A 24,533-nucleotide genomic window follows, 5' to 3' on the forward strand; every position below is an offset into this window, starting at 1 on the left:
AGGCCTTTTGCAGGACCTCAGCCTATTGGTCAAAGGTGTTAGGGAGGTGGTGACCTCAGAGAGAGATGCTGACATCAGCCAGGCAGGACAGGGGCGCAGGGCCAGGGAAACCTCAGAGACCCCTGTGGCTTTGTTTCAGCAAGTCTCCTTCTCGAGGTCTCTCTTTGAGGACTGAGAGAGTATTAGGGTTCACGTATGTGAGTGCGAGCAGGAGCCTCTTTCGAGTTTTCTCCTTTCCTTTTACTGATTTTACTAGAAAACAGACGTCCCTGTTGAGAAAGTAAGTACCTCGGAGAGTTTTGTAACCTGTTCAGTCTGATCCACCTTGTGCCAGCTGAATTCTAGGCATGGAAAACACTAGTTCAAGGTGGCAGAATTTTATAGTCCACCTGGGATTTTGTCCCGTGGAATCACTGGGGACATTAGGGTTTGTCCTTTTCGTTTTACCTTTTCCTCCATCCCTCCTTCCTTTCTCTTCATCTCTTACTTCTTTTGTCCTTTCTCCTGTTCCCCTCCCACCACCAGGAGTGGTGTGTGTGTGTGTTGCTGGGGGTGCTCTTCACCTCCCCTTGTGGGAAGTTCATCCAAAACTGTGGGGTTGAAATAGTGCTTGGACTCCACTGACACTAGATGCTGCCATCCTGTGGCTTAGCATTAGTGTCTGGGATGACTTGGGGCAAGATCTCAACCTCCCCGCAACCCACTTGACTGCTGCCAGAATCCCTCCTGCCCCCCCTGCTAGAGCTGCCTCCCTGCACAACCTGGGTGGGGGTGGAGAAGAGGGTTCTGATAACTTGAGCTGTGGTTTGGAGGTGGAACAGCTGTCAAGGGCACTGAGGGGGAGGTAGCAGGAGCTCACCCTACAAGGAGGGGAGTTGGCACTGGAGGTTACTAGAAAGGACAAGAAGACTCCATTCTGGGGTTCAGGAGGTGAATTCATCCCTCAGGGGTGGGCAGGTGCTGGGTGGAGATACTGCTGGTTCCAGGTGCCCTTAATTCCTCCTGATTCCTCGGGGAGTTTGAGTCTCTGACAGGTTCTTGTTCCCTTGCAGCAGGAGGACGTCACGGCCAAAGTGATGCACCAGCTCCGCATCATCCGGCACTTGCGCCAGGTGCCTGAGACACTGCAGGGGCTGTGCCTCTGAGGCCATCAGCAACTCCCGCTCCCTGCTGCAGGTACTGCTCTGGCTCACTGTAAATGGAGAGCTAGTGGAAGGGGAAATGGAGCCACCTGGCACTCACTAAAAGGGAAAGTGGTAGATTCTCCATCTCTTGATGTCATTGAATGAAGACTAGATGCCTTTCTGGAATGTGTGTGCCCAAAAAGTAACTATTGTACTATACAGGAAGCCTATGATATGCAGGGGGTTAGATGAGATGCTCTAAAGGTCTCTTCTGGCCATAAAGTCTACTAATTTTGGAAACACTGAGTGTAGCATTGGGAGCAGCCTCTGATGTTTTACCGTCTAGCCGGCTTGCTTCCTAGAATGAAGACGCATTGAGTGGGGTGATCCACAGAGAGTAGCTCAAACCTTCAAAGTGTCAGGCCAGCAGCAGGACATTAGCACTTCAGGGTTTGGGTGGGTGTGGCAGTGATATCACACAGGCCTTTTGCAGGACCTCAGCCTATTGGTCAAAGGTGTTAGGGAGGTGGTGACCTCACAGAGAGATGCTGACATCAGCCAGGCAAGACAGGGGCACAGGGCCAGGGAAACCTCAGAGACCCTTGTGGCTTTGTTTCAGCAAGTCTCCTTCTCGGGGTCTCTCTTCGAGGACTGAGAGAATATTAGGGTTCACGTATGTGAGTGCGAGCAGGAGCCTCTTTCGAGTTTTCTCCTTTCCTTTTACTGATTTTACTAGAAAACAGACGTCCCTGTGTAGAAGGTAAGAGCCTCCAAGAGGTTGTGGAACCTGCTCAGTCTGATCCATCTGGTGCCAGCTGAATTCTAGGCATGGAAAACACTAGTTTAAGGTGGCAGAATTTTATTCCCTCCCTGGGATTTTGTCCCGTAGAATCACTGGGGACATTAGGGTTTGTCCTTTTCGTTTTACCTTTTCCTCCATCCCTCCTTCCTTTCTCTTCATCTCTTACTTCTTTTGTCCTTTCTCCTGTTCCCCTCCCACCACCGGGAGTGGTGTGTGTGTGTGTGTGTGTGTTGCTGGGGGTGCTCTTCACCTCCCCTTGTGGGAAGTTCATCCAAAACTGTGGGGTTGAAATAGTGCTTGGACTCCATTGACACTAGATGCTGCCATCCTGTGGCTTAGCATTAGTGTCTGGGATGACTTGGGACAAGATCTCAACCTCCCCGCAACCCACTTGACTGCTGCCAGAATCCCTCCTGCCCCCCCTGCTAGAGCCACCTCCCTGCCCAACCTGGGTGGGGGTGGAGAAGAGGGTTCTGATAACTTGAGCTGTGGTTTGGAGGTGGAACAGCTGTCAAGGGCACTGAGGGGGAGGTAGCAGGAGCTCACCCTACAAGGAGGGGGGTTGGCACTGGAGGTTACTAGAAAGGACAAGAAGACTCCATTCTGGGGTTCAGGAGGTGAATTCATTCCTCAGTGGTGGGCAGGTGCTGGGTGGAGATACTGCTGGTTCCAGGTGCCCTTAATTCCTCCTGATTCCTCGGGGCGTTTGAGACTCTGAAGACTGATCTCTCAGCTTCGGGGTGCTGCCGTATCTGTAGAAACATCTCCCATTCCCCCCACCATTCATCCCTCCACCCTTTGGTGATCTCCAATCCAGCCATCCCCACATTTCTCTGCAGCTCTTGGTCGCCCCCTCACTGCACAGTATCTCCAGTATCTCCCCCTATCTCCACTCTCTCGCACTTGCTTCCCAATCCCTCTATGGGGGGCAGGGCGATGTTGTCCAAATTGCAATTTTTAGGTCAATAAAAAAAACAAACAGGAAAAAATGAAGTGTTTGCAAATCCAACCCCACCCCACATCTCTCTTGCCTTTTGCCTCAAGTTCTACCCTCTCCCGCTCACCTTCAAACCCCAGTACATCTTTTCCCTCCACTCCCATGTCCCTTCTCCCACACAGACCTCTTCAAAACCTCCTTTGCCTCTTCCTTCCACCCACGTCCTGAGTCCTCCTGCCACGCCACTCCTTGCTCTCAGAACTCCCTCCTGCACGCCCAACAACCATATGGATGCCCACCCCAGAAAGCAGAGGGGGCATCTGAGACTAGGCCTGCGTCTGGACTGCACTGTCTATGTTAGACTGCCACTGCTCCTTCGGGCGGGCACAGATCCTTCCTTTATGGTTGGGACAGCAGACTGCGGACATAACCTCACCAGTACCGGAAGACAGATTTGCGTGAACTTGTCCTGGCTCCCAAATTGAAACAAGACCCCTTTGATGGCCTCATGAGAACCACAGCTGCAGGAAGCCGAGGAGACGGTTAGAATCACTTCTTCTGGCATGCCCAAGTGTGTGACTTCAAACCTTCCCCATACCTGCTGTAAACAGATGATCCTACAACCCGGTCCATCCATTGGCTCTTCCTAGCCTGCCACCTACTGGTCCCCCCTCTTGCCCAAATTCTCCCTTTGTCCTGCAGTGCTATTCGGAGCTCAGCTGGCCCATGACTCACTCTTAACTATTCAAATGCTGCTTCTGCTCCTGGCGTTCATTTGCAAGGCCAAGTGACGTGCCAGGTGTTTCAGGCGGACAATAGGAAGAGAGCCCGGAATCCCCTGCGGAAAGCAGATATTTTTGGACGGCCGTTCAAGTGCATTTGTCTCTGGCCAGATGCAGGAAGAAGAAAAACAAAAGAAAGCAAGAAAAGAAGAAATAAAACCAGGAAGCACACTCCGGAGAGGAAGCCAACGCCAAAGAAAAGAGATGGGGCATTGGCAGACTGGTCTCATTTGATTAGCCAAATAACTATGGGACGCCCCGCATGCCACCCCCTTCCACGTCCCACAGGGGTAGTCAATAGGCGGATTGTGAGCCAAATCCGGACTCCTAGATGCTTTTGAACAGACTCCAAAATCTTTTTATTTACTTATTATGTTTTGTATTATTTTCTCTGGAGTCTGGACTTTGAGTCTCCCTTGACCAAGAAATTTGGACCACCCCAAAAGAATTGACTATCCCTTTCCTGAACCCTTATAAAGTGATGTTTCTGCAGTGGGCACCTGCACGTGGCAGCTAATCCAAAGGCTAGTTGAGTCAATGGAAGGGTTTTCATGGGCCTTGGATCAAGCCCTTGGTAACCAGTTCTGTTCTTTAACACGGCAAGCGCTGGGCTGTTTTTTTGCAGAGATTAAGTGTCATCCCTTTGCTCTACCTTCCGGGGGCTCTGGGGCAGTGTAATGGTTTTGGGGAATCTCTCTGTATAACTTATCTGGTTGATACGTTGAAGTTACTATTATGAAACTGCTGTATCATGGAAGGCCTCTCTGGCTCTGCGCATCCGACATTGCTATCAAGCCTTTAAGCGTGTATCTCCCAGCCCAGGGACAGTGGTGGGATGTCAGAACTCAACAATTGTCTATTTGAGGCCCTTGGGACAATGTCTTTGGCAGCAGAGGCTTCCTCCTCTTGTCTGAAGAAGGGCGAGAAATGGAGAGAACGGAAATTCTCTCAGCAGGACAGAGGTGACCAAGCAGGCGGTTATACAAGGACTCATGGGGAATGGGTCAAAAAGGAGCCATACAGGAAGTTTGGGCAGGCCAGAGAAGGGGAATGGACTGGCCAAGGTCAGAGTAGGTGAGCTGAGGGAAGAAGGCTCCAAGCCATACACTGCGAAATGAAGGACCCTGGACAGCTCCACGTGACCCTGACCCCAGCCTAAAGAGTGCCCTGGAATGGTGAGGAAACTGAGGCAGGGAAGTGTGCGTAGGGTTTATTATTATCCTTGGATAGGTTTGTGTATTTGTCGTGCTATTAAAGGAAGAGCAATAACGGGTTAGCATCCAGTGCAAAGTCTGTATGCGTTTTGTGCGCCACCGTCTCCTGTGCCCCTGAGAGCCTTAAACTGCAGCCAGTATGGTGCACGGCCGGAGTTCAGAGAGAGCGTGGGCATAAGATACAGGGGAAGTTTGGTTCCAGCAGTTGGGCAGCAGGCTGCTTGGTCTAAGCTCATAGGAAGGGTGCCAGATAGAAGATCTGCAACCTGTGAGTGCCTGCAGATCCTAAGGCAGCATCAGGGCCTGGGCTCTATGGGCTTGAAACACCCGGGGAGTCAACGGCAGGATCCTCTCACAGCCATCTAGTGAGTGGCCAAGGTGGACGGTGCTCAGCTGGAGCTGTGACAAGCAGGTTCTCCTTTGCTCTGCACACTGGGCAGCTGTTAATAGCAGTGCAAGAAGAAAGATGGCCCAGTGGTTAGGGCTCTCCCTTTTTTCTTTTATTGGGGTATTGGTTTTCATAATCATTTGTCCCCCTAACGAGTGGCACTGGTGGTGATACTGGGAAACTGGAGTGTCTAAGGAAATTGCTTGTGTAACTTATGGTTAGCCAGTGGGGTGAGACCAAAGTCCTCTTAGTCTGGCTGGTTTGGTTTGCCTTAGAGGTGGAAAAATCCCCGCCTAGGGCTGTAACTGCCCTGTTTTAAGCGATTTGTCCTGAATTGGCACTCTCAGTTGGGTTCCGCCAGAACCGCATCGTTACACCTTGTATCACCACCAGCACCGCTCCTTATGGGGATGAATGGTTATGAAAACCAATACCCCAGTAAAAGAAAAAAAGTTCCCCCAATCCCAAAGGACCAAGCCCCGATCCAGATCAATATACGAATCAGATTTTACTCACAAATCACACTGTTGCCAATCCTTTAGAATCTAAAATCTAAAGGTTTATTCATAAAAGGAAAAAGATAGAGATGAGATATTTGGCACCCAATTAACATTAAGTTAATGTAGATATTAATGTTGTTCATAGTACAGGAATCTTGGCATTTAGCCATGGAAGCAATATGGTAGTGTGCCTCAGTTTCCCTTTTCATACAGCACATTAGGTCTGGAATGTCTTTTCCCCTGTGAAAAGTTCCAGTACTGTTTACAGGCATTAACAGTGCAACATCAGGATAACAAGGCCTTTTAACATAAAGTCTGTTCTCATGTATTTCTTTTACCACATTCAGGGGATCTTCCAAAAGATTAGGCACATTGCACATTTTTACAGTTTGTGGCAATAGCAACACATTAGTTACCAAAATTACCATTAGCAATAACAACAACTCCATTGCAAGTGTCCATTTACAATCATGTTTGCTATGCCACACCTTTGGCTTAATACCATTGGGGATTTGGCATTTTAGGGTTAACCTGTGGCTTCCCTTTGCAAAATTAAGTTCTTCTTTTTCTCCTTGGCCTGCAGGATCAAACCCTGATTTCTCTTGCTTAACAGAATTCACTGGCTGATGGGGTGGGCTCTCTGTGCTAACAGCTATTAGCAAGTCCTTCCTTTTCCAGCCAGGCAAGTAATTTGCATTACCACAGACAGAAGCCAGTCCACCAGTTTTCATATCCTTAACTGCTATTATTTCCAAGGCTGGACTCTGTCTTAAAGAGATACCACACAAATCCAAAGAGTCTGAGGGTAAGAGTTTGCTTGCTCTCCCCTGCATCCTCAAGCATTTAGCCATAAAACTGTTCTGCTCTGACACACCAGTAACCAAATCTGTCCTCAAACCCTGAAGCACAGACTGCTCACTTAAAGAATCAGAATGGAGACATTCCTGTTCCAACACCATTGTCTTCCCAACAAGCTGGCCAAACCCAGCCACTTGGTTATAGGGCTGCTTAACTTTCTTAATAGCTTTTACTCCATCTCAGACCTTCTCAAAGCTATCCGCACTGGATTTTTCAAAAGGAAAGTCAGTGGATCCATTTACAACAGAAAATTTCTGGCTGTTAGGAACTGAAACTTCCTTGATTAACTCACTTTCACACCCTTTAGTTGTATCAAGCTGCTTGCACAGATTACCATGAGGATTTCTTTCCTTAGCAGCTTCTCTAAGCAACAATTCACCCCTCACAGAAATTCTGCTCTTACCCTTTTCACCTAGGGCTTGCTCGAAGTGAACACTTCCCTGAGCCACAACAGACTCTTTCTGGGTTTTACTCACATCCATGATCACCTTTGGCCCATCAGGCGGATTTCTACACAATCCCCTTTCAGGCAAACTCATAGACTCACTAGATAAAAGGTTAGAAGCATTTTCCTTCCCTTTGCCACACACAAGTTTAGGAATCTTTTCCTTTGTGCTACAAGTTGTCAAACTGTCATTAGGTAACACAATTAAATCACCTTCATGCTTTCCTTGTGCCCTGGCTAGGATATCACCCTGATCAGACAGAGTTGCTACACCCTTTTCCAACCACACATTAGCAACAGGCAAAATACAAGCACCAGAATTGTCTGTTCTCTGGGATTTTGCCAAGACACCATCTGGATGCAACCTAGTTCCAGTGCCATTCTCCCCAGCAGACACAAACTTGGGACCATTCCCTTCCTGGGCTTTAGTTGAATCCAAAACCAACTCTGAGACAACTGCACTATTCTCAACCATCACAGGCTGAAAGGCACCTTCTGTCTGCTCCACAGACAAAGAAGAACCGGAGACACAGCTTGGGATTTCATTTCCCTTGTCCCAGCACAAAGGGCTGCTCACAGACAACTGCTTGGAGACCGAGGTAGCTTCCTCCATAGGCAAGTCAATACCCCTGACAGACACAGGCACATTTCCATTCCTTCACTGTCACAATTCTCCACACAGGAAACAGGTAAGGTATAGGGACACTCATCTTTCACTATCCTTGCCTTCCCAAACTGCTGACTAGACAAAGCCATCAGCTCACAAGGCTGTCTAGGCTCATCCAAACTTTCCTTACCAGGCACATGGCCACTCCCAACAGACAAACTGCTGCTTTTCTCACTCCACTGAGCTACTTCCAGCAAATCACAGTTACCCTTTTCAGGTTCCCTTTTACAAGCTGTACTAGCCACCAATCCATCACCCATCAAAATTCTACTCTTCCCCTCCTCAGTTAGGGCTTCAACCTGACCATCCACTTTCATCTGCTCCAGAGAAACATCTTCCTGACCAAGGAGTTTTTTCTGTGCTTGATCGAATTCCAGATTCACTTCTGAGACATTAGATAGACATTCAGAAACTTCATTCACAGCCACACCGCTTTCTTGCACAGACAAACAGCTATTACCCACCAGGTTAGAATCCCCCTCTCCATGGCCATAGCAAACTGCCCAGAGTAATACCACATATCCACATAGTTATAAACTGGATTTTCAAGAGGATACAGTTTCTGCTGTTCTTCCCTTGCTTTTTTGACTTGGAGCTGAAGTCTGGCCATCTCCTGGTCCATCTTGTGAATCTCCTGTCGCCTCTGTCGAGCTTTCTCCTCAGCAGCCAGAAATTCCAGACGCCCCTTATGAGCTTTTTCTTCTCTCTCATCAGCTTCTTTTTCTAACTGAGCCAAGGCGTGCTTCTCTTTCCTTCGAATTTCTGCCAGTTTTTGTTCATGTTCACATTGCAGGCTGTCCATCAGGGCTTGCAGTTTCATTGCTTCTGCTGTTGCTTTTTGGCTCATGGTCACTGATCTTTAACCAACCAACTCTCAAGACCAACATTCAAATGTGGATAGCGTGGGGTTCTGACCCAAAGTTAACTGACCCGGTTCTGTGGATCCTAGCACGACTACACCACTGTAACGATGCGGTTCTGGCAGGACCCAACTGAGAGTGCCAATTCAGGACAAATCGCTTAAAACAGGGCAGTTACAGCCCTAGGCAGGGCCGGCTCCAGGGTTTTGGCCGCACCAAGCAGCCAAAACAAAACAACAACAACAACAACAACAACAAAAAGAGCTGCGATCGCAATCGCGATCTGTGGCGGCAATTCAGCGGAGGTCCTTCGCTCCCAGGCAGAGTGAGGGACCGTCCGCCGAATTGCCACCGAATACCTGGACGTGCCGCCCCAAGCATCTGCTTGACAAGCTGGTGCCTGGAGCCGGCCCTGGCCCTAGGCTGGGGTTTTTCCACCTCTAAGGCAAACTAAACCAGCCAGACAAAGAGGACTTTGGTCTCACCCCACTGGCTAACCACAAGTTACACAAGCAATTCCCTTAGACACTCCAGTTTCCCAGTATCACCACCAGTGCCACTCGTTATGGGGACAAATGGTTATGAAAACCAATACCCCAATAAAAGAAAAAAGGTTCGCTCGATCCCAAAGGACCAAGCCCCAGATTCAGGTCAATATACGAATCAGATTTTACCCACAAATCATGCTGTTGCCAATCCTTTAGAATCTAAAATCTAAAGATTTATTCATAAAAGGAAAAAGATAGAGATGAGAGCTAGAATTGGTTAAATGGAATCAATTACATACAGTAATGGCAAAGTTCTTGGTTCAGGCTTGTAGCAGTGATGAAATAAACTGCAGCTTGGAATCAAGTCTCTGGAATACATCCCCCCACTGGGATGGGTCCTCAGTCCTTTGTTCAGAGCTTCAGTTTGTAGCAAAGTTCCTCCAGAGGTATGAAGCAGGATTGAAGACAAGATGGAGGAGAGGCATCAGCTTTTTATAGTCTTTTCCAGGTGTAAGAACACCTCTTTGTCCTTACTGTGGAAAATTACAGCAAAATGGAGTCTGGAGTCACATGGGCCAGTCCCTGCATACTTTGCTGAGTTGCAAGGCGTATTTGCCTTCTCTCAGTGGGTCAATTGTATAGCTGATGGTCCTTAATGGGCCATCAATCAGGCTAGGCCGAGCTAACACCAACTTGTCTGGGATGTTTCCCAGAAGCATAGCATAAGTTTGAAATACAGACAGTATAGAGCCAGTATTCATAACTTGAACTACAAAATTGATACACACATATAGACTGCATAATCATAACCAGCAAACCATAACCTTGTCTTAGACACCTCATTTGACCCCCTTTATACAAGATGTGGTGCCACTACAGGACTTTGATTGCAACCATGTTCTATATGGTCCCAGTTCAAATCAATAACGTGACACAAGGGAACTGGAGTGTCTGAGGGAATTGCTTGTTCTCAGGGAGGTGCCCACATGTACCCATCACGTGACGCTCCCAATGGTGACACAAAAGCATGAGTATCAACCTCAGGGCAGGCTGTTAGAAACCAGGGCACAAGCCCCACAGTGGTTGTGAGATCTAAACTTCAATTTCACCAACCCACTGTACCAAGGGCAAACTCCTCAGGCCCTTTAACAGCCTTAATACAGAGGCTCAGATACTCCCCTTGGGTATATGGGTCTGTCTTACTACCCAGGTGAGCATAGCTTTGTGATAGCTGGGCTCTTACACCAAGAATCACAGCAATATTCAGATGAGTCCTGATTCCAAAAGGCAGGTCACTTACCCCAGATCAATTGCACTTTACGTCTCACACCAAAGACAACGCTTGAAGCCAATCCTATAGTACCTATATAGGAAAAGGAAATTGGAGCATTATTTACAGGGTTAAAGCAAGCAAATATAGACACATGAATGAGTTACTGTCTTAGAGCAAGTCTACACTTCAAACACTGCATCAGTGCAGCTGCACTGATGTAGCTGCGCCGCTGTAACGCTTTAATGAAGATGCTTTAAGCTGACAGGAGAGAGCTCTCCCATTGGCCTAGTTAACCCACTTCCCTGAGATGCGGTAGCTACGGCAACAGGAGAAGCTTTCCCACTGACCCAGCGACGTCTACATGCGGGGGTTAGGTCAGTATAACTACGTTGTTCGGGAGTGTGTATGTTTCACACCCCTGAGTGATGTAGTTCTGCCGATTAAGGTCTGTAGTGTAGACCGGGCCTTAGGTTTCAAAAGGTAATGTAGGCTTCTATAATCAGCAAGCTCTCTTTTTCCTTTAGGGCTACCCCAGGCTAAGCAGCTGGGGATCTCTTGCTTATGCCTAGAAACACCCTGCCCACCCCGAGTCCAAGAGATCCTGAGCGCCATTGGTCTGGAGTTTTTATCTCCCTCCTGACCTGTGCACTGAGCTGCACACTCAGCTGATGGCCGCAGTCCACTCACATGACTTCTCTTCCTGGGGACGAGAGCAGAACAACAATAAGAGTCTTTAGTCCTGTTGTTGATGGTTTCTCAATCCGGATGTAGGGAGTTGCCAGTTGTAAACTCCAGTGGTAGCCCGTCTGGTATCAAGGGGTCTCATCTTTCAGGTGGGGTGGGATGCTTTCTGCAGATGAGCAACTCCTCCCACTCCTTTGTGGTGATTCGTACAATCACAGATGCTCACACGACACCCGCTCCAACATTACATTATTATATGGAGCACAGATATTACAAGTAAGATTTAACGCAGGCAGCAACACGCAAGTATCCGACAGAGTCCAAACACTGAACACTTCCTTATCATTCTATCACCTAGTGTATCACTATTAACCCACAGATGAGCCAGGCAGATTGCAGCTGTGTATCTGTGAGTGTCCAGCTGAGACCTTGGCATGAGCTAGCCCCGGGCCTGCCAGCAGCACAGTCCCTGTACATACATAATGGTTGGATTTCCTCACTGCTTAGTAATTGCATTCCCCAGCTGCACTGAAACTCCTGGCGAGACAATGGAAACGAGGACAGCTTAAATACATGGCTGCAGAGAGCGAAGCCGAGCGCGGAACGGGCGTGCGGGGGGATGGTCCCCTCCTCCAAGCATTTTGTTGGTAAAGGAAGGCCGACGTGGTTCTGGTATCTCAAGGATCACTGACAGCGGGATGCAGCACAGGTCCTGGGCCAGGGAATGATGATGGCTCTGGGATGGGGTTGTATAAACCCACACCAGCACAGAAAGGGGTCAGGAGTTGCTTTGGGCTGGAGTTGCCTCACCCTGCTGCACCTGCAAGTCATGCCAGGACTGGGAGGGGAGTTTAAAAGGAGCAAACACTGCTCAGTAGGGAGAGGGAGAGGGAGCAGGTTTCTGAGCTTCCCTGCTCTGCTCTGAGGAAGAGGGAACACAGATCCTCTGTCCCCAAAAAGGGGAAGGAGACTGTCTCGTAGAGCTTGTCCTGGCATTGAGGTAAACTCTTGCTTTGGTATGTTTCTCCTCTAGGCTCCATCTTGTTCTGTAGAAACAACAAGTAGGACTCCATTTTGGACGCCCTCCTTCATGGAGAGCTTCCCGCCCCTCCCTTTGCCTTTTTCAAATTAGAGCGGGAAAGGCAGGGAGCGGTTAGGATCATGTGACTGCGTAGTCTGCCCAGCGACCACAGAGTAGGTGGCAGCCCCACTGGGGCCAGGAGTATCGCGTAGGGTGTCAGGTTCCAGCGGTGTCACACACTGCATGCACCTGTTTCCATTTCCACCGGCGAGTCCGCACACTACCGCTCAGGATGACGCACAGGGGACGGAAGACATAAGAAAGAAGACAAGCCACGCACCTGGTGATTGTCGCATCCTGTTCCAGCGTTCCGGTGGTCCAGCGTTTCCAGTTTTCATTGGTTCTGTCCAGGAGTCCAGAACCATCCTCGTTGCGGCGTCGGGGTTCTTTCCGTGGAACAGTCGGGGTTCATCCCTTGGATGATCGGGGTTCGAGCCTAGGACATGGAGAGAGATGGTACTGTAGTTTCCTTTTATTGTCTTTTGGTTATCAGGTTCGTGGGCTCCGGACTTCAAGTCCATTTGCATCTGCTGTTAACGACCGAGCCATTTGTTATTGCTTGTGCTTTTGTTATTACTTGTGCTTATGTTATTTAGCTTTGTAACAAGGGTTCTGCTTGTAAGACCACGTTGGTCTAATAAATCTTGTTGTATTTGCCCCTTACCCTGTTGGTTTTATTCTTAACTACCCTGGGGACAGATATGGGAGAGGGAAGGGCCTGCAGATTAGCCCATCTTCTGAGCGGCCGCAGAAAGTATACACCTTAAAATCTGTTTTGGGGTAACACTGGAGCCCCAGCAAGCTTTGGGGAGGCTATGACCTGTCCAGGGCCCCTCTGAAGAACGAGAGGCCAAATATCCTGGCTAGACCTGCCTGCGGGCTTCTTTTGTCTTCTTCGCCTTTTTGTTTAATTCTTTTGCTGCCCTTGGATTGCTCGTTTGCTTCACTTAGGACTCTGAGAGGGGAGAAATAGTCAGAAGTCCTTGGCGGGAGGGCGGAGAGCCTGTCATAGCTAGATTGATGGCGGGAAGGATAAGGCCTTCTCCTGTAGCCATATGGTAAGGCCTAAGGCCTATGTCGGCAGCCATATTAGGAGAGCTGCAGCCATTAACTGAGAAGCAGGAAGTCACATCTTCACAGTCCATCTAAATGACATTAAAACAACGGAAGATCAGGCGGTGAAGAAGGAGACCCCGTCCTAATGGCACCCACTATCACCAGATAAAGAAACAGATCTTAAGGTGGTTAAAGGAAACTTAGTTGGATAGTATCCTGTCTGGCAAGAAACCACTTCTCAACCATTGTGGTTGTGAAATCCTCATTTCTGTATTGTTTTGTCATTATGGTCCCCACTTCCCTACTGTTTGTCTGTATGATCTCTGTCCGGTTCTTTCATTGTTTCTGTCTGTTACATAATTCATTTTGTTAGGTGTAAATCAATTAAGGTGGTGGGGTAGGATTGGTTAGAGAATTTTGTTACAATATGTTAGGATTGGTTAGTGAAATGATTGGTTAAGGTACAGCTAAGCAGGACTCAAGTGTCACTATATAGACTGGGATCCCAAAGGAAGTTCTTTGGGAACCAGCTCCAGGACACAGCCCCAAGATCAGAGCTGCCAGACCTCAATGCTCTGCCAATGACACCATGCAGAAGCTGGAGTCCCCCAGATGACCTTGATCCTGACAGGCCAGCAGGGCCGGCTCCAGGGTTTTGGCCGCCCCAAGCAGCCAAAAAAAAAAAAAAAAAAGCTGCGATCGCGATCACGATCTGCGGCGGCAATTTGGCGGAAGGTCCTTCGCTCCGAGCGGGAGTGAGGGACCGTCCGCCGAATTGCCCCCGAATAGCTGGACGTGCCGCCCCCCTCCGGAGCGGCCGACCCAAGCACCTGCTTGCCAGGCTGGTGCCTGGAGCCGGCCCTGCTGGCCAGCAAGAAAAGTTTCTCTCTCTTATTGGGAGCGGTGAGCATTGTATGTGTAGTGTGTGCATTCTGTTTTGGTGATTGTTAATAAATAGAGGTGAAGTGGGATATTACTGTGTAAGGCTCTTTCACTGGTAAAAGACCCCATAAACCTGCAAAAGATTAAGCCGGGAGTCCAGAGGGAATGGGTGTTTACGCGGCGCCCAGAGGAGTAGAGCCCACGGAGGGGTAAAGTTAGATGTCTAAATTAAGAAGGTTACACCTGAGCCCTAGGAACAGGGTAAGGGTGGGTGCCCTAGAGTATGCGAACAACAGAGAATTTTGTGCGGATAACACAGCGGCCGTGCGCTCCGAAAGGACTAGACTTGTGTGAACGCACTTTCCGTGCAGCATCGGATGGGGAGAGATCCCTGGCAGGCTCTTGCGGTGCTAAATTCACACTCCCCTCCAACTCCCGGAGGTGAATCTACTCTCTCTCGCCTTCTTAAACCTGTCGTGAACCCCAGGCCAGCTCCAACCTGCTCATGTTCCAATGCAGAGACCTCAGCGCGAACCTTCCCACATGGCTCCAGCCCCATTTCCCAGTGCCTTGCCATCGCAAGCTACCAGGTCGTGAGTTAATCAGCCTGCTGCAGCTGGTCTGAAACTCTGGCTAATAGCTCGCTGCCGCAGCGCCCATTACTCCCCCGCCTGCGGAATGGTTCTCGTGCGTCTAATCAGGCCTGTCAGAGGCTGTCAACTCGGGCAACGCGTCGTGCACGCCAGCTGCATTGGGTTTGCGCCCCAGCAACGAGCGCGGGCAGTTGCTCTCCCTCTCACAGGGAGCTTTGCACCTCGTGGTTAGGGAATAAAACCGGCACAGTGACAGTTCTAGTCACACGTTTAAAGTGGCCAGTTCTGTGGGTTTAAATCACCCCCCCCTTCAGTGCCACGGCTGGAACCCTGCCTGAGCGTTTCACGGACGTGCACAAGACTCTTCGGGTCGGTCTACCGAGCAAAAAGAACCTCCCACCATCAGCAGCGAGTCTCAGAGCCCGGGTCAACTGACTTTCGCTCAGGCTGCGGGGCTAAAAGGAGCGCAGCCATTCAGGCTGGAGCTGGAGCCTGGACTCTGAGCCCCTCTCCCACCATGCCGGGTTCCAGAGCCCGGGTTCTGAGCCCCTCCCCCACCATGCCGGGTTCCAGAGCCCGGGTTCTGAGCCCCTCCCCCACCATGCCGGGTTCCAGAGCCTGGGCTCTGAGCCCCTCTCCCACCATGCCGGGTTCCAGAGCCCGGGTTCTGAGCCCCTCCCCCACCATGCCGGGTTCCAGAGCCTGGGCTCTGAGACCCTCTCCCCACCCCAGGTTCCAGAGCCCGGGCTCTGAGCCCCTCTCCCACCATGCCGGGTTCCAGAGCCCGGGCTCTGAGCCCCTCTCCCACCATGCCGGGTTCCAGAGCCCGGGCTCTGAGCCCCTCTCCCACCATGCCGGGTTCCAGAGCCCGGGCTCTGAGCCCCTCTCCCCACCCCAGGTTTCAGAGCCCGGGCTCTGAGCCCCTCTCCCACCATGCCGGGTTCCAGAGCCCGGGCTCTGAGCCCCTCTCCCCACCCCAGGTTTCAGAGCCCGGGCTCTGAACCCCTCTCCCACCATGCCGGGTTCCAGAGCCCGGGCTCTGAGCCCCTCTCCCACCATGCCGGGTTCCAGAGCCCGGGCTCTGAGCCCCTCCCCACCCATGCCGGGTTCCAGAGCACGGGCTCTGAGACCCTCCCCCCCCATGCCGGGTTCCAGAGCCCGGGCTCTGAGCCCCTCCCCGCCCATGCCGGGTTCCAGAACCCGGGCTCTGAGCCCCTCCCCCCCCATGCCGGGTTCCAGAGCCCGGGCTCTGAGCCCCTCTCCCACCATGCCGGGTTCCAGAGCCCGGGCTCTGAGCCCCTCTCCCCACCATGCCGGGTTCCAGAGCCCGGGCTCTGAGCCCCTCCCCCCCCATGCCGGGTTCCAGAGCCCGGGCTCTGAGCCCCTCTCCCCACCATGCCGGGTTCCAGAGCCCGGCCTCTGAGCCCCTCTCCCACCATGCCGGGTTCCAGAGCCCGGGCTCTGAGCCCCTCTCCCACCATGCCGGGTTCCAGAGCCCGGGCTCTGAGCCCCTCTCCCACCATGCCGGGTTCCAGAGCCCGGGCTCTGAGCCCCTCTCCCCACCCCAGGTTTCAGAGCCCGGGCTCCAGCTGCAGCGTCTGCACAGCTATTATAGCGTGAGCCACATGAACTCGTGAGTCAGTTGAGCTGGACTTGGAGACTGGCTGCTGCGGGTCAGTTTTTGCTGCCTGTACCTGTTGTTTTCTAATTCTGCTGGGCGTGTCTCCAGCCGGGCGTGTCTCCAGCCAGGCGTGCAAAAATGGAGGCATCGGACACGTCGGAAAGCCTGGGCCTCTGCCACATGCCCCAGGTCCCAGAGCGCTAGCCATGCAACCCCCATGATCTAGCTCAGGGGTAGGCAACCTATGGCATGCGTGCAGGAGCGCCGCCAGCTTTTTTGCCGCCCTAGGCGGTGGAAGGTCCCGCCTCCGAAATGCCGCCCCCCCACAGAGGCGGTGGTAGGTCCCGCCCCCGAAATACCGACAATGACCGGGGTGGCCGAAGATCCGGCCGCCGCGGTCGCCACCCTCAAAATGTTAATGCCGTAGGCGACCACCTAGGTCGCCTAATGGGTTGCGCCGGCCCTGCATGCGTGCCGAAGGCAGCACGCGAGCTGATTTTCAGTGGCACTCACACTGCCCGGGTCCTGGCCACCGGTCCGGGGGGGGGGCTCTGCGTTTTAATTTAATTTTAAATGAAGCTTCTTAAACATTTTAAAAACCTTATTTACTTTACATACAACGATAGTTTAATGATATATTATAGACTTAGAGAAAGAGACCTTCTAAAAACATTACAATGTATGACTGGCACGCAGAACCTTAAATTAGAGTGAATAAATGAAGACTCGGCACCCCACTTCTGAAAGGTTGCCAACCCCTGACTAGCTTATCTGGCCTGGTGGTTTAACCAGAAGAGCATCCTTCCTCCCCTTCGAACGGGAGAAGGTGCTGGCCATCAGCAGAACACTTCAGTTTAGTGCAAATAGAGAAAATCTCAGGTTGAATGTCTGAATATCCTCCCCCTCCCCCCGAAAAGAATTATTATATTTTATTTTGACACAGAAAAAATAAAAAGGATGCCAGTCAAAGACTCTACCAAGCAGCAGGCCCACAATCCCGCACTGACATGCCCATGTATCCCAAACTTGCCTACAGTGGGGTTTCCTGCAACTTCATCTGGGGCATCTGGTACCAGCCATCACTGGAGACAGCACAATTCATCACTGTCCTCTTTATAACACCCCTTAACATATTTGAAGACTGTTATCTGGGTCCCCCATGTTCTTTTCTCAAGACAAAACAGACCCAGGTTTTTTCAGCCTTTCCTCAGAGGTCACATTTTCTAAACCTTTTATCATTATTGCTTTCCTCTGGACTCTAGCCAGTTTGTCCACATCTTTCTTAAAGTGTGCTGCCCAGGACTGGACACCATACTTCAGCTGAGGCCTCACAGATATCAAGCAGAGCAGGACAATTATCTCCTGTGTCTGACGGACAGCATCCCTGTTAATACACCCCAGAATTAGACTAGTTTTTTGGGGGTTTTTGCAACTGCGTCACATTGTTGACTCATGTTCAGTTGGTGATCCACTATATGCCCCAGATCCTTTTCAGCAGTTCTACCACCTGGCCAGTTATTTCCCATTTTGTAATTGTGCATTTAATTTTTCTTTCCTATGTGAAGTGCTTTGCACTTGTCTTTATTGACTTTCATCTTGTTGATTTCAGACCAATTCTCCATTTCGTCAAGGTCATTTTGAATTCTTATCCTACCCTCCAAAGTGCTTATGTAACCACACACCTCCTGGGTGTGGTGCTCTGTCCCATCTAATGGCACTGAGACCACGTAGAGAGAGAGATTAATGAGTCTGCTCTATAGTCTTAGCTCAGAGCCAGTTGACTTTTAGCTCATTCTGTAGAGGCTCGTGCACTAAGCTCCAAAGATCCCCAGTTTGGTTCTGCCTGCCGACAACCAGGGTCTGTGGGCGTTACACTTGCAACCCTGCCTGGTTTGGTGTCAACCACAAATTTTATAAGCATGCTCTCCAGCCCATTATCCAAGTCATTAATGAAAATATTGCATAGTACCAGACCCAGGACAGACGCTTGTGGGGCCCCGCTAGATAGGTTCCCCTGTCTGACAGCAAACCACTGATAACTACTCCTTGAGTACAGTCTTTCTACCTGATAGTAATTTCATCTAGACCACATTTCCCTACTTTGCTTATGAGAATGTCATGTGGAACTGTGTCAAAAGTCTTACTAAAATCAAGATCTATCACATGTACTGCCTCCCCTTAGCCACTAGGCCAGTAACTCCATCTGAGAAGGAAACTGGGCTGGGTTGGCATGATTTCTTCTTGACAAATCCATGCTGGCTATTCCTTATCACCCTATTATCATCCAAGTGCTTACAAATGGATAGTTTAATAATTCATTCCTATGTCATTCCAGGTATCAAAGTTAGGCTAACTGGTCTATAGTAGGGTTACCATTCGTCCGGATTTACCCGGACATGTCCTCCTTTTTGTGCTAAAAATAGCATCCGGGGGGAATTTGTAAAGCACTCACAATGTCCGGGATTTCCCCCCTCCCCCGGCAGAGCAGAGCGAGCGGCTGGGAGGGCTGCAGGAAAGTCCCGGGCTGGACTCCGGAGCAGCTGTAGAGGAGCCGGATCCGCCCTGCATTCTGAGCAAGTGTCTCAGCACAAAGTGCAGCCCTCCCCTTTTGCAACTGGGAGCGGTTTCTGCCATGCAGCGTAGCAAAACGGGAGCGAGAGCACTTTGTGCTGATACAAGGGCAGCTCTCCCCTGCAGCCCGGTCCGGCAGCACTGTGCAGGGCCAGGGACCGGGTTTTGTTGTGCTGGGGAGCGCAGCCACGTGTCCGGCTCGGCTCGCACAGAGCCCAACACCCTGTTCTGAGCAGCAGGGTAAGGGGGCCAGGGGGCAGGAGAAGGGGCAGGGAGGTTCTGGAGGGGGCAGTCAAGAAACGGGGGGGGGGCTTTTTGGGGGGAGTGGAGAAAGTTTTGGGCAGTCAGGGTACAGGTAGGGGGTAGGGTCCTGGGGGGCAGTTGGGGGGGGTCTTAGGAGGGGGCAGTTAGGGGACAAGGAACAGGGAGTCTTAGGTAGGGGGTGGGGTTCTGGAGGGCAGTTAGGAGCAGGGGTCCCAGGAGGGGGCAGTCAGGGGACAAGGAGCGGGGGGGTGGGGGGCTGGGAGTTCGGGGGGGGGGGCTGTCAGGGGGCAGGAGTGCGGAGAGGGATCGGAGCAGTCAGGGGACAGGGAGCAGAGGGGTTTAGATGGGTTGGGAGTTCTGGGGGGGGCTGTCAGGGGGCAGGAGTGCGGAGAGGGATCGGAGCAGTCAGGGGACAGGGAGCAGAGGGGTTTAGATGGGTTGGGAGTTCTGGGGGGGGCTGTCAGGGGGTGGAGAGTGGTTGGATGGGGCGTGGGAGTCCCAGGGGTCTGTCTGGGGGTGGGGGTGTGGATAAGGGTTGGGGCAGTCAGGGGACAAGAGGCAGGGAGGCTTAGATAGGGAGTGGAGTCCTGGGGGGCAGTTAGGGGCAGGGGTCCCAGGAGGGGGCAGTCAGGGGACAAGGAACGGGGGGAGGGTTGGGGGTTCTGGGGGGGCGGGAAGTGGGAAGTGGGAGGGGCAGGGGCGGGGCTAGGGCGGGGCTCCTCCCGTCCTCTTTTTTGCTTGCTGAAATATGGTAACCCTAGTCTATAGTTCCCGGGGTCCTCTTTGTTCCCCTTTTTAAAGATAGATACTGTTTGCCCTTCTCCAGTCCTCTGGGACCTCAGCCAGCCTCCATGAGATTTCAAAGATAATCACTAACGACTAGCTCAAGCTAGTTCCTTCAGGATTCTAGGATGAATTTCATCAGGCCCTGCTGACTTGAATACATCTAACATTTCTAAACGTTCTTTCACCTGTTCTTTCCCTGTGGTGGCTGGTGCCCTTCCCTTTGTTGTTAATATTCATTTTGTTCATTTTCTGGTCACGATTTACCTTTTTACAGGGAAGACTGAAGCAAAATAGGTATCGAACACCTCTGCCTTCTTGCTGCCATCCGTTCTTAGCTCTCCTTCCTTGCCACGCAGAGGCCCTACACTTTTCTTTGTCTTTCTCTTGCTCCTAATGTATTTATAAGATCTTGTCTTCCTGCTTTGTTGCCCCTTGTTAGGTGTCACTCATTCTGGGCCTTAGCCTTTCTGATTTTGTCCCTGCCTGCATGTGCTAATCTTTTTGTACCCCTCCTTAGCAATGCATCTGTGTTTCCCCTTTTTGTAGGACTCCATTTTGATTTCCAGGTTGATGCTCCTGGTGGAGCCATTTTGCCCCCTAACTATTCTTTCTCTCTGTCCTTCACATTGGGATAATTTGCTGTGGTGCCTTTAATATTGTCTTTGAGAAACTGCCAGCTCGCCTGAACTCCTTTTCCCATTAGATTTTCTTCTTTCCATGGACTTTACCTGCCAGCAGTCTGAGATTGTTAAAATCTGGTGGGTTTTTATTATTCTGCTTCTCTCACTCCTGCCTTTCCTTAGAATCACGCCATCTACCATTTCAGGATCACTTTCATCCGTATTGCCTGCCACCTTCAGATTCACACCCAATTCCCCATAGTGGTCAGAATCGAGTCTAAAATGGCTGACCCCGGTTACTTCCGCCACTGTCTGAAACAAAAAGTTGTCCCCAACATGTTCCAAGGACTCACCGGCCATTCTGTGTTTCGCTGGTTTGTGTTTTACATGCATCACAAATGCAGGTTTCAAGTGGAGACACCGGGTCTCCTCCCATAGTAGGGAACAGTGAAAAGGGCTCAGCACAGACCGGTGACTTCACATGCTACTCCTGGAAAACAGACAACTTCCCTCCACACATAAGACTGGGAGGATTTCATAACGCAGTACAGAGAACAGCCCACGATAATGCCCCTGGCTGCTGTATTTGAGGCCCTCTAATTCTGCTGTCACAATCTCTTGACCTCGTCGGAGAGGAAAATTAATGCCAATCTCCTCAAGTCATATTTACGGCCGAAGAAAATGTTTTAAGCATTAGCAATTGTTCCAAAGGCTTTACCACCTCGAAGCAGATCAGAAAAAAATATACTATGGAGCAAGATTGTTCTTCATCCCCACTTTGTAGGGAGGGGCATCAGGGAACTCGGATCAAAATCATAGCCCGCTGCCTGGTGTCCTCGGGTGAGGTGCACTGGGCCAATTAGTCTTTGCAAGCAGAAGCCCACATTCTTTGCTGTGCACTGTCTCCAGGGGGCTGACGGAGCTCTCAGCTGGTTACAGCTCCTTGATTCTCCGTTTGGTTTTTGTGCCCGTGGCACAGCCCAGGGCAATATAAATATTAAACCAGAATGAGACTGAAGACAGGATTTGGCCCATTACACGTCACGGCAGGTCTACAGGAGATTAGGAATCGAGGCTCCCCACCTCCTCTCCTTCCCCAGGCAGCTCCCCTATTGCAAGGAATGGCACAAACGGCATGTGCACAGTGCCGATTGCTAGTCACCATCTCTGGTAGCGTTTAGCAGCTGCCCTGACGCAGGATCCTGATGCGTTCCGAGCATGCTGGTCGCTTCTACCCAGAGGAGGAGAACTACATCTTCTCTCACTTTCACAAGTCTGTTTGGACCTTCTGGCCAATGAGAATTAGGGCTGAATTTCTACCCATGCTGGAGTAGGAGGAGCACCCAATAATGGCCTGAGCAATGCCATTCCCAGCATCTTTGCAAAGGGCTGGCGTTTCGGCCAAGAGGCATTCCCTTGCTAGTCCAGAAATACCCATCATGCAGCAGCCACGGGTGGGAGGACAGATTGGGAAGGGTGCCGAGCACACAACTCCAGTCGGGGCCAATCGGCGCCATGGCGCCTCTGCAAATCAAGTCCATAGCCTCTAGCGCTAACTTCTATCTGCTCAATCAGCTACAGCCCCCCTCAAATCCACCCTCCCCCCAGCTGAGCCGGCAGGGTGAGCAGTGCCGCTGATGGAGCCTTATCTTTGCCTTCCCAGTCTTCTGCCCCTCAGACCCTGTTACTAGTCCAATGATGGCGACAGGCTCTCGTTACAGCCACTACCCTAGCGCCCGGGGGGATGTGCCAGCAGTAAATGCCACAGGATTTGGTGCTTAAGACAGCAGAATGGGGTGATGGTCCCAGATTTGGGGCGAGGAACACAAACAAACCCGGTCACTTCCTTTGCAAGGGCTTGATTGTTTTTAGACACACCTCTCCCACTCCTGCCTCATTTGACTGTGACATTTACAAATTTCCCATACTAACTCACACTTCATTTTCATTTCAGACTTACCTTGCAGTCTAAGCAGTAGTGAAATGCCAGTCTCTCTCTGTTCGCTGCCTCCTTTCAGCCGAGATCAGGGCCCCACCGGGCGAGGTGTTGGACACAGAGAGAGTCTTAGCACTTAGCAAAATGCAGTCTAATGGCACACACAGCAGGAGGAGAGAGAGAGGGGAATTGATTTGGCAAAGGTCACACAGCAGAGCTGTGAACAGAACTTGGGTTTTCAGAGTCCCGGTGTCCCACCCTTCTCACCGACGTTCATTATTTCTCACAATGGTTTGTATGACGGATGCTCAGAATTGAGCAGCATTGGACTGTTGTGATCATCTAGTGCCACAAGATGGCATCGGAGTCCTCTTTTTCTCTCTCGCCTTAGGGGAAGGTGGAAGCAGTCCGCTTGCAATGGAAGGGATCCAATATTACAGGAACTCCGAGTAGGCACCTGAGTCCAAGACGGCCTTTGTGGCATGATCAGCATCAGCAGGATGTGTTCGGCGGTGTCACTTCCCGGCTCGGCTGTGACGGGTTTGTCTGGCGCTCGGCGAGGCTGAATACACTAGGGCCTGCTTCTGTAGTTTGTAAGTCTTAGTGGCATGGTTAAATGAGTGGCTGTGATACAACTAGTGTACGAAAGATCCTCTTGTCTTATGCCCCTGCTCCCCCGTGTTATGGTTATTTATGCTGCAGCATTTTTGCTGTCTAGTTCCTGTCCCACTTCCGTGTCTTTCCCATGAGCAACAGAGAATGAGGACATGTGGGAAACAGTTGGGTGGTCTTCACAATTAGGCAAAAAAGAGATCTGGGTAATTGCCTTGATTTAATTCTGAAAGGCCAGGTTGAAGAAAGCAGCATCTGGGGTCAGTCAGAACTGGAGAGGGCCAGAGAAAAACAGGACCCGAGTTTGAGCGTAGGTATTAGCATTAGATAAATTCATGGGGGACAGGTCCATCAATGGCTATTAGCCAAGATGGTCAGGGACGCAATCCTGTGTGCTGGGTGTCCCTAAACCTCTGTTTGCCAGAAGCTGGGACTGGACGACAGGGGATGGATCACTCGATAATTGCCCTGTCTTGTTCATTCCCTCTGGGGCACCTGGCATTGGCCACTGTCAGAAGACAAGATCCTGGCCTAGATGGACTGACCCAGGGTGGCGGTTCTTATGTCATTGAAACACTGGGACAGCCAAGGCTAAACCTTGGAGGACTGCAGGCTGAAGGCCCGGGCTGGGAAACCTGAGCTTTGACGGTGTGGTTTTCTATTTGAAAAGCCTTGTGCGTGTCCTTTCCCAGCTCGGGGAGGAGGCTGAATAAAACTTTAGGCCTTGAGAGAGAGAGAGAGAGAGAGAAGCGTAATGAAAGCCAGACCCACTGCTCGAGCTGCGCCTGGGTCAGTGTAGAAGAGGGGGGGAATCTTTTGTCCTTGGTCTCTCTAGGGACGTCCCTGGTCCTCACTGTCACATTGGCCGGGGGCTGCCCACTCCACAGTAGATTTTATCCTGACGGCACCCATGGGAGCTGGCTGTGCTGTTAGCTGGAGACCAGCGGCACTGAGCACCCCAGCGATTGGCCGGGGTCACACAGGGAGCCTGGGCAGAGCAGGGACCTGAAGCCATGTCTCTCGAATCCCCAGCCAGCGCCCCATCTTACCTGTCTCAGCCCAACGTCGTCCCCCTGAGCCCTTGACCCTCTAAGCCTGGATCAGCTGGGAAGGAAAAGCGCCAGCTCCCACTTCAGCAGCCTCTGAGCCTAACCTGCCCCAGCTGGTGTTAAGCGGGGTGGGGTTTCTGTATAGCCCAGTGCATCCTGGGGCATTGTGACATCACAGAGGCCGATAAAAGGGCTGGTGCAGCCACACCAGTGGAAGCAGTAGGGGTCTCTCTGGTTGTGGGGGCACAGCTGGTTCTTAGAGGACCACTGGCTCCTTGAGGAATCCGAATGGGGAGGGAGGCAGATGGCTGCACCTTAAAGATGGCCTGGGGTGGGGGTTCAAGACTGGGAGTAACACTAATCCTTGTACCACTCCCCGATCTGCCTAGCCCCATTAGTTCTACACAGCCCCACCCCCGGGGAAGGGCTCAGCGACTGAC

At 51.2% G+C, this 24,533-nt stretch overlaps 1 long non-coding RNA gene across 2 annotated transcripts; it reads right to left on the bottom strand.

Moving 5' to 3' along the window:
• Positions 1 to 8,839: 8,839 nt before the first annotated feature.
• On the bottom strand, positions 8,840 to 23,767 carry LOC101948856 (uncharacterized). 2 transcript variants are annotated; one of them, XR_255510.4, is made up of 4 exons: positions 22,457 to 23,573; positions 12,384 to 12,539; positions 11,026 to 11,188; positions 8,840 to 10,428 (listed from the first exon to the last, which is right to left on the bottom strand). It is a non-coding gene; the product is annotated as an uncharacterized LOC101948856 (long non-coding RNA). The 2 variants fall into 2 exon arrangements; XR_508819.4 differs by lacking the exon at positions 11,026 to 11,188 and having other exon boundaries at positions 22,457 to 23,767.
• Positions 23,768 to 24,533: the final 766 nt, after the last annotated feature.

The sequence above is a fragment of the Chrysemys picta genome, chromosome 4 (assembly GCF_011386835.1).
Source record: "Chrysemys picta bellii isolate R12L10 chromosome 4, ASM1138683v2, whole genome shotgun sequence".
Classification (NCBI taxonomy): domain Eukaryota; kingdom Metazoa; phylum Chordata; order Testudines; family Emydidae; genus Chrysemys; species Chrysemys picta.